Source organism: Schistocerca americana, chromosome 8 (genome assembly GCF_021461395.2).
Source record: "Schistocerca americana isolate TAMUIC-IGC-003095 chromosome 8, iqSchAmer2.1, whole genome shotgun sequence".
NCBI classification, from domain to species: Eukaryota; Metazoa; Arthropoda; class Insecta; order Orthoptera; family Acrididae; genus Schistocerca; species Schistocerca americana.
The window spans coordinates 398,898,697-398,913,019 of record NC_060126.1 but is presented as its reverse complement, the minus strand read 5'-3'; the positions used below and the strand labels follow the sequence as shown (position 1 = coordinate 398,913,019).

Below are 14,323 nucleotides of genomic sequence, written 5' to 3'. Positions count from 1 at the left end.
TGTGCTTACACATAAACTATATAAAATCGAAGGGGATCCACCATGTAATTTTCATTAAATCTGAGATGTCTTTTAACCTCAGCATGTAATTCCTGAAAAACTGATGTTCTCATATATCAGAAATTGTTCGTTTACAGCCGGTCGCGGTGGTCTCGCGGTTCTAGGCGCTCAGTCCGGAACCGCGCGACTGCTACGGTCGCAGGTTCGAATCCTGCCTCGGGAATGGATGTGTGTGATGTCCTTAGGTTAGTTAGGTTCAAGTAGTTCTAAGTTCTAGGGGACTGATGACCACAGATGTTAAGTCCCATAGTGCTCAGAGCCATTTGAACCATTTTTTTGTTCATTTACTTATTTAATCAATGGACTAGTTAAGGTTGATTTGGCAGTCCCAGAAATTGTCATGTATGTTCTTCTCTTCCCTATCATCCATAAGGCAAAATTTAATGCACAGTTTATTTCTGTCTTGTTCTGGGAGGAGCCCTACATTTAATTACTGTATACCACAACTTAAGACACATTTCACCATGGTTACAGATGCACCTGGCTGCAGACAAGAGAGTTTCATTCTATGTTGGACACAAGTTTACAAATCATTTGTTTGGTGAGACACAAATTCAAGATGTTTCCATCACTTGCGTCATTGTCTGAAAGGAACCAATGATGGTTCTGAGTCATAAATGATAAGTATTGTTTTTGTAAGGTGTGTCTCCCCTAACACCACCACCATGAGATTGGCATCTTGACACATAGTAAGGACACTGATAACTGTGCTGTTGAGTGCCCCACATTCATCATCACTGTCGTCGTCGCCACCACCGTCATCGTCATCATCATCTTTTGAAAGGGGAAAACTAAGCAGCTAACTGTCTCTTGAGTGTTCTGTTGCTCTCAGAAACCATCTCTCACTTCTTGATGATTGTTCCCAAGTTACACAAAGTGTACAGAATGGCTTTCCTTACTTCTGATTAGGAGAAGACCATTGTGGTGCTTACTGTTAACAGGTATAAGTAGCCTTGCCTGCCCAGAAAAGGCATTTTGTTAACTCTGACCCAAATTCTTCAGCCGAAAATGCTTGAGACATTTGATTCTTGTACAGGGGTATCCTGCTGTCACCAAGTAACATCAAGTTCTGGTAAGCAATTAGTAGCAAGCTGTTGTAGAATGTCTGCTGAAGTACGAAGTCCATCACTTTTGCAGGATGATAATGGTGATAAGGGCATAAAATAATACTTAACAAGTAAAATGAACAATGAGACTGTTTTGAAGGTTATTAATTTTGTAGATCTTCTCAGCTGCATTGGCATCAATCAGCCAAAATTAAGCAAAAATTAAATAGCTAATCATTGTTGTAGTAGTCTTCAGTCCAGAGACTGGTTTGATGCAGCTCTCCATACTACTCAATCCTGTGCGAGCTTCTTCATCTCAAAGTAACTAATGCAACCTACATCCTTCTGAATGTGCTTAGTGTATTCGTCTCTTGGTCTCCCTCTACGATTTTTACCCTTCATGCTTCCTCAAATACTAAATTGATGATCCCTTGATGCCTCAGAACATGTCTTACCAACCGATCCCTTCTTCTAGTCAAGTTATGCCACAAATTTCTCTTCTCCCCGATTCTATTCAGTACCTCCTCATTAATTACATGATCTACTCATCTAATCGTCAGCATTCTTCTGGAGCACAACATTTCAAAAGCTTCTGTTCTGTTCTTGTCAAAACTATTTACCGCCCATGTTTCACTTCAATACTACACTCGATACAAATACTTTCATTGAAGACTTCCTGACACTTAAATCTATACCCAATGTTAATAGATTTCTCTTCTTCAGAAACGCTTTCCTTGCCATTGCCAGTCCACATTTTATATCCTCCCTACTTCAACCATCATCAGTTATTGTGCTTCCCAAATAGCAAAACTCCTTTACTACTTTAAGTGTCTCATTTCCTAATCTAATTCCCTCAGCATCACCTGATTTAATTTGACTGCTATCCATTATCTTCATTTTGCTTTTGTTCATCTTATATCCTCCTTTCAAGACACTGTCCATTCCATTCAACTGCTCTTCCAACTCCTGTGCTCTTTCTAAGAGAATTACGTCATCAGCAAACCTCAAAGTTTTTATTTATTCTCCTTGAACTTTAATACCCACTCTACATTTTTATTCATTTTCCGCTAGTGCTTGCTCACTGTACAGATTGAATAACATCAAGACATTTCTGCACAAAATGTAAGTAACCTTTCCATCCCTGTAGTTTTATCTCTGCTAACTTCAGAAATTTAAAGATTGTATTTCAGGTAACATTGTCAAAAGCTTTCTCCAAATCTGTAGTGTTATAAATATAGTTTGCATTTCCCTAACTTATCTTCTGAGATGAGTCTGAGAATCAGCATTGCCTTGCGTGTTCCAAAATGTATGTAGAGCAGTGTAAGAAATTACACCATTACTCCTGACGAGGGGACCTTCTGGGAGGTGCATCGAGTTATGAGCTCCCACTTTGCCTGCTTATAGTGTGGGTAGGCACCTGTCACACCCTAAAATTGTAGGTGCCAGTGCAGCCTCGTTTTTGAAATATTGGCTGTTAAACTTTGGGCAGCTCTTTATATACAGAAAAGTTTCACTATTGTGGCAAGTGAGCGAGTAGCTGAGTAATAAGCGAGCGAGACTCCCATCCAGGTGACCCTGGTTCGAGACCCATCTATGCTACTTTTGTTGTCTTTTTCTTTTTTCAAATGCTTGTTTTAATTTATAATTAATCATGAAAATTTTGCAAGGAATTGATTAAAATAATTACAAGCCTCTATAAATCAAAATTACAAATTGAATGTCACATTTTGTTTCAGTCTTTTGCGTTTTCTAAAAACAAAGATGATGTAACTTACCAAACGAAAGCGTCGGTATGTCGATAGACACACAAACAAGCACAAACACACACACAAAATTCAAGCTTTCGCAACCAATGGTTGTGTCATCGGGAAAGAGGGAAGGAGAGGGAAAGAAGAAAGGATATGGGTTTTAAGGGAGATGATAAGGAGTCATTCCAATCCCGGGAGCGGAAAGATTTACCTTAGGGGGAAAAAAGGACAGGTATACACTCGCGCACACACACACATATCCATCTGCACATACACAGACACAAGCAGACATTTGTAAAGGCAAAGAGTTTGGACAGAGATGTCAGTCGAGGCGGAAGTAAAGAGGCAAAGATGTTGTTGAAAGACAGGTGAGGTATGAGCAGTGGCAACTTGAAATTAGCGGAGGTTGAGGCCTGGCAGATAACGAGAAGAGAGGATATACTGAAGGGCAAGTTCCCATCTCCGGAGTTCTGACAGGTTGGTGTTAGTGGGAAGTATCCAGATAACCCGGACGGTGTAACACTGTGCCAAGATGTGCTGGCCATGCACCAAGGCATGTTTAGCCACAGGGTGATCCTCATTACCAACAAACACTGTCTGCCTGTGTTCATTCATGCGAATGGACAGTTTGTTGCTGGTCATTCCCACATAGAAAGCTTCACAGTGTAGGCAGGTCAGTTGGTAAATCACGTGGGTGCTTTCACACGTGGCTCTGCCTTTGATCGTGTACACCTTCCGGGTTACAGGATTGGAGTAGGTGGTGGTGGGAGGGTGCATGGGACAGGTTTTACACCGGGGGCGGTTACAAGGGTAGGAGCCAGAGGGTAGGGAAGGTGGTTTGGGGATTTCATAGGGATGAACTAAGAAGTTATGAAGGTTAGGTGGACGGCGGAAAAACACTCTTGGTGGAGTTGGGAGGATTTCATGAAGGATGGATCTCATTTCAGGGCAGGATTTGAGGAAGTATGTGTGTGTATGTGTGTATGTTTGTGTTTGTTTGTGTGTCTATCGACCTGCCAGCGCTTTTGTTTGGTAAGTCACATCATCTTTGTTTTTAGATATATTTTTCCCACGTGGAATGCTTCCGCAACCAACGGTTGCTTCGTCAGGAAAGAGGGAAGGAGAGGAAAGGACAAAAGGATGTGGGTTTTAAGGGAGAGGGTAAGGAGTCATTTCAATCCTGGGAGCAGAAAGACTTACCTTAGGGGGGAAAAAAGGACAGGTATACACTCTCGCTCGCTCGCGCGCGCGCGCGCTCGCCCGCACACACACACACACACACACACACACACACACACACACACACACACACACACACACACACACCCATCTGCTTGTGCCTGTATATGTGCGTGTGTGTGTGTGTGTGTGTGTGTGTGTGTGTGTGTACCTGTCCTTTTTTCCCCCTAAGGTAAGTCTTTCCGCTCTTGGGATTGGAATGACTCCTTACCCTCTCCCTGAAGACCCACATCCTTTCGTCTTTTCCTCTCCTTCCCTCTTTCCTGATGAAGCAACCGTTGGTTGCGAAAGCTTGAATTTTGTGTGCGTGCTTGTGTTTGTTTGTGTGTCTATCAACATGCCAATGCTTTCGTTTGGTAAGTTACATCATCTTTGTTTTTAGATACATTTTTCCCCACATGGAATGTTTAACAGGAAATTAACCGTAATGTAATTTCTTGAAATATTTTATTGTTGTTCAATTTTTTGTTGTATTTTTAATTTTGTTCTGTTTAGGTAGGGAATGTTAAAAAAAATACCAATGAATGAGGCATTAAAAATATGTTTCATTTAATGGAAAGTTAATCGATATTTCCTATATTTTGACGAGTACATTCTGACGGATGATACTTGTTATAAAAACAATCAAAACATTTGTACTTTCGACACCACGAACATTGTACGAATGCACATTCATTTTCGTCGCAATCGCATCTGTATTTTCTCAAGTCCACCGGAAACGCCACTGCATTGATGTTATGGAATACTTCTTTTTGCGATGGATCTAGCTTCGCGGCACACCAGGCATATCTGTAACAATGTTAACGATGAACTTGTAGTATATCTGAAAATCCAAGCAAGCTATCCGAAAATTGAAAATAATGATTTATTCACGTACCTTATCATATTTTTGTATATCGGAGCCTGCAGTTAGTCATGTACCAGCGAATGGATTTTTGCCATTTCCTCCCTGGATGTGATTTCTACGTTATGTTGCAATAGGTACGGAGCGTTTTGAAAGTGGCGAATGTCATTCTTTACTTGGCGATAAAAATATACATCCCATGGCTGACAAAACGGTGTACATCGCGGTGGTATCGCTGATAAGAGTACAAGTTGGTAGGCCATCTTTATTGTTGAATTTCATTTCATGCGAGTTCAAAATGGTTCAAATGGCTCTGAGCACAATGAGACTTAACTTCTGAGGTCATCAGTTTTCTAGAGCTTAGAACTAATTAAACATAACTAACCTAAGGACATCCCACACATCCAATCCCGAGGCGGGATTTGAACCTGCAACCGTAGCAGTTGCGCAGTTCCAGACTGTAGCGCCTAGAACTGCTCGGCCACTCCGGCCGGCTTTGAAGCAAGTCCGTGGAGATTTGCCCACCCCACGAGTAAACGATGTAGAGGAATTATTTTCCACGTATGGTTAAATTACTTCATCCAAAAACTCTTCGTACGTTTGCTTATGCAGTTTTCCGGAATTTGTCGATGTGATGTGAACATACTGATATTTCTCCATATATCCATCGACGTCGTTTCGGACGGGGGGGCCGAACATTCCACTCACTTCTTGCAGGCAAACAAATACTTCACTGGACATTGTGATTGCATATTGCGCAGTACGGTATATGAGTGCATCAATTTAGTTATTTGTCCCACAGAAATTTCGGTGACTTTTTCTCCCTTTGTGGGACCAAGAGCGCATGCTGCTTATTTTATATTCACGTCCTGTTTGATCTGTATTTATGATATTATCAGGGTTGAATCTCGTGATTATATTGCTTGTTTGCTGCTGATATTTTGGAGCGATTTCCAGAAGCTCATCCAAAGTTCTCTTATCTTTCTCGCTGAGATATTGTGTTACATGCCGTTGAGATATCCGATGCATCGATTTGAAGCGACGAACCCAAGACTCCGACACTTTCAAGTCAAAATTTCCATCCAGAAATTGAAAAGCAGCAGCCATTGCCCACTGTTGGAGCATCCGTGTTGTTACGAGGCCTGCTCTCTGGTCTCTCGCCTCGATGAACCGGTCGTAAACATACGACTTGATTACTTCCAGTTTATCATTTCGCATCCATCATACTGCGATTTGGAATCTCCACTTTGAAAACTGGGTTTTGCTTTTCAATAATCTTGCTGAATGTTTTGGTAACGTATTCAATGACCATGTTGGCCGAAGTTTTGCCATCTCCACGGCCTTGACTTTCACAGCATTCGGGATTCTGGTCCACTCATCTCCATCGTCATCTTCATTAGAATCCAAAGAAATAGGTATTATTTATATTTTTCATTTTTACCGTGCGTCACTTTCGTCGTAGCCTGCTTCGGAAGGACTCGAAACCCCTTTCATTGTCGGAAAATAACACTTCTTGGTCTGTGAATTTCATAGTCCTGTGCATGTCTAGAAATTGTTTGAACATTTCTCTGCCGATTAATGAAGATCGTTCACTGATGTTGGAACGCACTGATTCCAGTGTAAAATTATTTTTGATAAGTAACTGCCGTAGACAATGCATTGCATTTGTTAACTCCTGCTGTTCTTCATTGTTAAGTGGAGCCCACAAAAGACCTCTTTGGTCTTCCACCAAATGTTCAATATTGTCAAAATTGCACTCACTGACAACTCGTGAACAACTTGCACTTTGCTCCATTTTAAAGAATAAAATGTCTGCACACTTCAAAGCCAAGCTTTCAACTAACGAGAAACATTTATTCGGCAGTTATAACCGTCGCTGCTCATGTACACAGATAGTAGAGACCCTTTATTCGTGGAATGGCAGGTACAAATAGGGGAACGCCAATGGTCACAGACCATAAACAGGATTAGGCGCGTCAACGATCTGACAGGTATAAAATTTTATAGGACCCTGTCCCAACATTTGTATGACGGGTTTATGACTATTTTCGAAGAAATATTTAATAACTTCTCTCAATTCTCAGGTAAATAGGCAAATTCAAGTATGCCAACGTTTTAATTACGGTTAATTTCCTGTTAAAATAAAAAAACGCAAAGGATTGAAACAGAATATGACATAAAATTTGTAATTTTGATTTATAGAGGCTTGTAACTCTTTTTAATCAATTCCTTGCAAAATTTTTCATGAGTAATTATAAATTAAAACAAGCATTTGAAAAAACAAAAAGAAAACAGAAGTAGCATAGATGGGTCTTGAACCAGGGTCGCCTGGACAGGAGTGTCACTTGCTTGCTACTCGGCTACTTGCTCACTTGCGACAATAGTGACACTTTTCTGTATATAAAGAGCTGCCCACACCATAAGCAGGCGAAGTATAAACTCATAACTCGTTGCACCTCCCAGGAGGTCCCCTCATGAGTGCAATCAGATATTAGCTATTTCCCTCCCCGCCCCCCCCTCCCCCCCTTCCACCCAACCCACTTGCCATTATCAGTACAAGTGGCTAATTTAACTTTAGAATGTAAAAGAATTTTCTTTGGATGCTTTTATATTTAAAATGACTAAAAATAAATTATATTTAGTTTTGTGGGTGCTTCATTTAACTAGAAACTAATGAGTTAGTAAGGCAGTTGGTACTGCCTATTTCTGACATTTTTTTAATAGAATGATGAACCAATCCCCAATGCATTGCTAGTGCTATCTACAACTCCTCCCCAGAAAAGAAGTCTAACTTATCCATATTGGGGGTAGACACTTGTTACAAAACATGCTTCCTCTACACCATTCCTCTCCCTAGCAACAGTTGCTTCACCCATATCCTGTAAACTGCCCCCTCCCCCTTCCCCATGTGAAATCAACCAAGATAAAATGTGTGCACTATATTTAGACCTACTATTAATAAATCACTTGATTACAGGTCTCTTTACTTCTGAACTGACAGAAGTTCGAAGGCTGCAAGCTGTCAATGCTTCATATCTGCCCCTAGCAGTAATTAGAATAACAACAACACAGTTTAGGTCCTACCGCACTGTAGTTGTCATTACATAGTTACTGTTGTGCTGTCGGTTAATTCTTTAATTGTTGAGAACTGAATAATAAACCAGTTTATGGTCTTTTGCTACCTATAACTTGGAAAAGGCATTTTCATGATATATTTAAGCATATGTGATGTATGTGTCTCAACTTTGTTGTAGATGCGTGATACAAAATGTGTGTGTAGTGGGCTTACACATTTCTTTCTGTACCTGTAACCTGTACCACATTGTCTCATGCTCTAATGCTACTATTTGAAAAAAAGTAATTATTTTTATCGTAAGTAATCAGTAGTCAGCCTTATGAAATAGTGATGATAGTAATGCTCCTTTAAAAATAATTTATATTCGCATCCAAAACACAACTGGACTTTAGGTTTTACCCCTCAGAAAATTAGAGCTTACTCCTCAGTGGGGAAACTGGTGCAGGCTTTTGATGCTGTGTTGTCTTTACAAATGGTAAATACAGCTGGATAATGAAGGAAATTATAACTTTCTGAGGAAAAGAGAGAGAGAGAGAGAGAGAGAGAGAGCACTGCACCAAATCTGCAAGGAAAAGATCACAGTAAATATGCCCACTGACTATAAAAAATTTACAAAACTTTTATAATAGTCATTAAACAAGCTAAAAGAATCCACAATAATGTATAAATAAAAATTGTGTTAATAAAGTTCAAGGGAACTACAGAAAGTAAGTTACTTATTATATCAGACCAAGTAACTGTCCCTGAATGCCACTCTGCGCTTCAAAGTGACACAAATACACCACACTATTTTCCAACATACTCACCAAGTACTTTTAAACAGCAATCAGAACATTCTACCAAGAGTTCAGTTTCTTGATGATGGCAATCCATTCCTTGGTTGCAAAGCCATTTGAGAACCATTCTATGAACATCCTTATCTTTGGTTAATCTCTTTCCTTCGCAGATGTTCTTTCAGCTTGCCGAGAAGATAATCACTTACATTGTGCTGTCTTTGTCAAATTGTTTGCACCATTTCACTATGGTTGGATACGACATGGCATTTGGTCTGTACACTGCCAGAAATTCCCGGTGAATCTGTGTGCAGTTGAGACTTGTCCATGAGACTCACACTGTCCTGTGTATGTAAACTTTGGTGTATGTTTCCTGTTGCCACATATTAAGATAGCACACTGAGATATACCTGTTACTTGTACTGCAGCAGAACTGTGTCCACAGAAAACTCTGTTTTATGATAGTGTGCCTCTCTTGTGCACAATGGTCTTAGCGTGGGGTGCCATGAGTAACTTACTTTCAGAGTCCCTATATAAAAATTATGGGGCATCATAAAAAATAAAATGGCCAAAAATAAATAAGGGAGTGAGAATATTGTCTTGTTTGTTGTGACTCACTGATCTTTCAAAGAGCCACTGCGCAGTTACGCGCGTCCTCTACATGCGGCGCTGTCTGCCAGCCATGCAGTAGCAGCGCAACCTAAGCGGCCAGCCAGTGGCCGCTAGACTTGGACACAGTTATGATTTGACTGTTAAAGTGTACACACATCTTACTCTTTTTACTTGATCTGTGACTTTCATGTATTGCGTCTTCCTTGAAATATATGTGTTCAACTTGAAGTTATAACAATTGGCGATGAGGATGGGATTCCCCCCCCCCCCCCCCCCCCCTCCATCCCCTCCATCATTGACCCACATGTTTCCATGACTACTTTAGAGCAACTATTGCAGGGTCTCATAGAACAGCAAACGCTTCTCACGAATGCGATTCGTGATTTCATTGCGGCATCAAATGCGGGGCGTCTCTCGTCATTGTCTCTACCTCCTCTTCCTCCTTACGACGAGACGGCGTAAGACTGGTCTGATTATGAAAAACGTCTTTGACAGCACTTCTTGGCATTTCATGTTGCGGACGAACAAACATGTAAGTCTCTGTTCCTTTCATGGATTTCACCTCAAATGTATCGGTTGTTGTCGTAATTGGCTCCTTTGAAAGATCCTGCGTCTTTGTTCTTTGCTGAAATGTGCTGACTTCTGTCCGTCTATTTTCAAAAGGAAACGCATGTGGTAGCCTCTTGTGTTGCCTTTTATCGTTGTCAAAAACAACCGAATCAATCGTATCGCGCTTGGTCTGCTGAACTTCATGGCCTCAGAAGAAAGCGTCAATTTGTTACTGAAGTTCACAAAGAATCCTACGCCGTTTCCATGGTACGGGATGCTATTATCCGATCAGCGCCCGACAAAGGCAATGTGCCCTTCAGTTGGCAAATCAGACTCTAGATGAAGTCCTATCCGTCGCTCAGTCTTTTGAAATTTCTCGCACCGCTGGAGCACAAATAGAGGCATGGGGCAACGTCGGGGAAATACAACCTCTGTGCGATGTTGACGAAGCGTGTGGCATGTCCCCACCGGCCGACGTGGCCACAGTACGCTCCCAAGCGCAGCCTCGGCCTAACCGTAAACAAACCTCTAAGAAACTGCAGCAAAACCCACGGCAACTTCCTTCATGGCCGTGGTGTTTCACGAAACATTCACGAGAAGATTGTCCACAACGTTGGGCCATGTGTCACAAATGCAAAAAAAAAAAAAAAAAAAAGGGGGGGGGGGGGGGGTCATGTGTCATCCGTTTGCAAATCCGACCGCATACATGATGTTCATGAACATGACGCTGATTCTGATTCTGTGTTGTCTGTCAATTGTACTTCTTCCCTTTCGGGGAAGTTATTCCTCACTGTCCAGATATTTGGTTGAGAAGTTCGCATGCAGGTGGATACTGGTTCTGCTGCCACTATCATCAATTCTCAGACGTATCTTCAGTTTTGGGTTCTCCAATCCTGTCACCTGTCACTAGGCAATTACGGACTTAACAATAAACAGAAGATTTCTCTCTTGGGACAATTTGATGCTAAGGTATCTTACTAATCTGTCGTTCGCACTGTTCCCGTATTTGTGGTCGACCATAGTAACCGAGAGAATCTTTTTGGTTTCGATGCCTTTCGCGCTTTTGGGTTCTCCGTAGCTGACTCTGTCAATACCGCCTCTGATGCTATTCCTTATGCTCAATTGGACACCTTGTCGACGACATTTTTGTCCCTTTTTTTTCTCCTGGGTTAGGCCGTGCAAACGACTTTGAAGCTCATATCACGCTCAAACCCACTGCTTGGCCTAAGTTTTTTCGGGCTCGGCCCATTCCTGTGGCCCTTCGTGATCGGGTCAAACGGGAGCTGGATCGTCTCACTGCTTCAGGGTTTTGCTTCCTGTCATTTCCAATGACTGGTCCTCTCCTGTCGTTGTCGTTGATAAGCCAAATGGTGATATTCATCTCTGTGGTGATTTCAAAGCCACTGTAAATGCTCAATGCCTTATTGACACTTACCCTATGCCTCTACCTGAAGAATTGTTCACTAAGCTTGTTGGAGGCCAGTATTTTTCTAAACTTGACCTGTCAGAAGCTTATCATCAACTTCGTCTCGACGCTGCTTCCCAGCAGTTTCTGGTCCTTAACATGCCTTTCGGCCTCTAACAATACCAACAATTGCCATTTGGGGTTGCCAGCGCCCCTGCTTTCTTTCAGCGATTCTTGGAACAATTATTGCTCACTGTCCCTGGGTGTATAAATTACCGGACGACATTGTTGTCACTGGCTCCACCACTGACGAACATCTTCAAAATCTTCACACACTTTTTCATGTCTTACAGACTGCCGGTCTTAAGTGTAATCTTCAGAAATCAAAATTTTTTCATGCATCTATAATGTACTTGGGGTTTCAACTCTCTCGGGATGGTATTCGTCCGCTTCAGCAAACTGTCGCTGCGATCGATGCCCTTCCTCACCCTACATCTGTTAAGGAACTGCAGGCCTTCTTGGGGAAAATAGCATACTATCACAAGTTTTTACCGTCTGCTGCTACGGTGGCTCAGCTGTTGCATCACCTGCCGCATAAAAACGTGCCTTTTCACTGGTCCACGTCGTGCAATGCGGCTTTCCAGAAATTGAAGACTATGCTGAAACAGGCCCCGTGCCTGGCTGCTTATTGACCTGGCCAACATCTTGTTCTTGCCATGGACGCCTCACAATACGGGGTCGGTACAGTCCTTGTGCACAGTTTTTCTGACGGTTCTGAACAACCCATTGCTTATGCCTCCAAAACGCTCACGGATGCCCAACAAAAATATTCTCAAATTGAAAAAGAAGCTTTGGCCATTATTTATGCTCTTCATAAGTTTGGTGTTTTTCTCTATGGTTCTAAATTTCATCTTGTTACGGATCACAAACCACTTGTTTCATTGTTTCATCCATCAACGTCACTTCCCGACAAGGCTGCACACCGCCTCCAGTGTTGGGCTCTTAGCTTGTCTCGTTTCAATTATGAGATTCATTTCTGGCCGACGGCTCAACATGCGAATGTTGATGCACTGTCTCGTCTTCCCATGGGTCCTGATCTGACATTCGAAAGGGACGAACTTTTGTGTTTCCACCTGGATGTTGCCAAGCAGCGGGTTGTGGACAGGTTCCCCATCACCGGGGACCGGCTGGCGGCTGCTTCGGGTTCTGACCCTACCCTCTCCCGGGTATTAGGCTGTATTCAGAAGGGTTGGCCTGATTGTCCATCCACTAAGACTTCTGATCGGTTGCGGAGCTACTACGCTTTGCATTACCGCCTCACGGCTAGGGATGGTGTTATCCTCTTTTTCCACTGAAAATGCTTTGCCGCGTGTTGTGGTACCTGTGTCTTTGCGTGCTTTGGTCTTGCGCACAAAATCTCTGGTGCGCCGTCGTGTGTACTGGCCCAGCATCGACTCTGAAACCACACACATGGTCGCTGCCTGCGGCCCTTGTGCGTCACAGGCCGCCGCCCGGATGTCATCTTTGTCACTGTGGCCTTTGCCTGAGAAGCCCTGGGAGCATATTCATGCTGACTTTGCGGGACCTTTTTAGGTACTTATTGGCTTCTCGTTATTGATGCCTACTCTAACTTTCCTTTCATTGTCCGTTGCACATCGCCTACCACCTGTGGCAACCACCAATGCTCTAGCTCGCATTTTCTCTTTGGAAAGCCTTCCCTCTACTCTTGTTACTGATAATGGTCCGCAATTTGCCTCTTCCGCTTTTGTGGATTTTTGTGCCCGTCACGGCGTCGTGCATGTCACGGCCCCTCCGTTCCATCCACAATCAAACGGTGATGCTGAACGACTGGTCCGCACATTTAAGGCTCAGATGAGGAAACTACTGACTTCTTCTGCTGATGATGATGCGCTTCTCCAATTTCTGGCTTCTTACCGTTTCACCCCCATGGGCAACCACAGCCCGGCTGAGCTCTTACATGGCCGACAGCCCCACACGCTACTTCATCTTCTGCGGCCTTCCACCTCATGGCCGCGGGTGCCTTCGCTTGGCCGGTTCACCGCCAACGACCTTGTATGGGTGCAGGGATATGGCAGGTGGCCAAAATGGAGTACTGGCCGCATCTTACAACACCGTGGCCAACGCCTGTATCAAATCCAGACTGACACGGGTGTTACAGTGTGTCATTTGGACCAGCTTCGGCCTCGTGTGCCGGCAGCGCCTGTTCCGGATGCCGCTACACCATCTTCGGCTCTACCTGACGTTTGGTATACTGGAATCTCTCATTACTCGCAACGCAGTCCTCTCACCATAATATCGGTGCCAGCACAAGAACTGACGCCACCAGGAGACATGCCCATGCAGGAACCAGATGACCATCATCTGTCGGAGCAACTCTACTCGCCTCCTTCTCCTACAGACGCGGCCACATCACCCATGTCTCCTGTTATAACAACCGGACTTGCTGCAACTTCCGTCCATACGGGAAGCCTCCTCCTTGAGACTTTACGGCCAGTCAAACAACACCTATGGACGTTAGCAATCTACAGGCCGCCTCCATCAAGACCTGTGCAATAACTTCAAAGGGGGAAAAGTGTTGTGACTCGCCGATTTTTCAAAGTGCCGCCGCACAGTTACGCGCGTCCTCTACATGCGGCACTGTCTGCCAGCCATGCAGCAGCAGCGCAACCTAAGTGGCCAGCCAGCCAGCGGCCGCTAGACTCGGACTCAGTTATGATTTGACTGTTAAAGTGTGCACACGTCTTACTCTGTTTACTTGATATGTGACTTTCATGTATTGAGTCTTCCTTGAAATATATTTGTTAAACTTGAAGTTAAAACATTGTTCACAATATCGAACCAGATGAAACATCAAATATATTCAACAGTTTCATCACTGGAATAGCTGAAAGTTTAATACAAAGGAATTTCAGTGGAAATCAGCAGCCAGTGGAAAATAATGGAAAAACCT

The 14,323-nt window shown here is 43.1% G+C and overlaps 1 protein-coding gene across 5 annotated transcripts in view; it reads left to right on the top strand.

Moving 5' to 3' along the window:
- Positions 1 to 14,323, top strand: part of LOC124544612 (tyrosine--tRNA ligase, cytoplasmic) — a 127,016-nt gene that overhangs the window by 1,155 nt on the left and 111,538 nt on the right. The gene's annotated exons all lie outside the window — the stretch shown is intronic.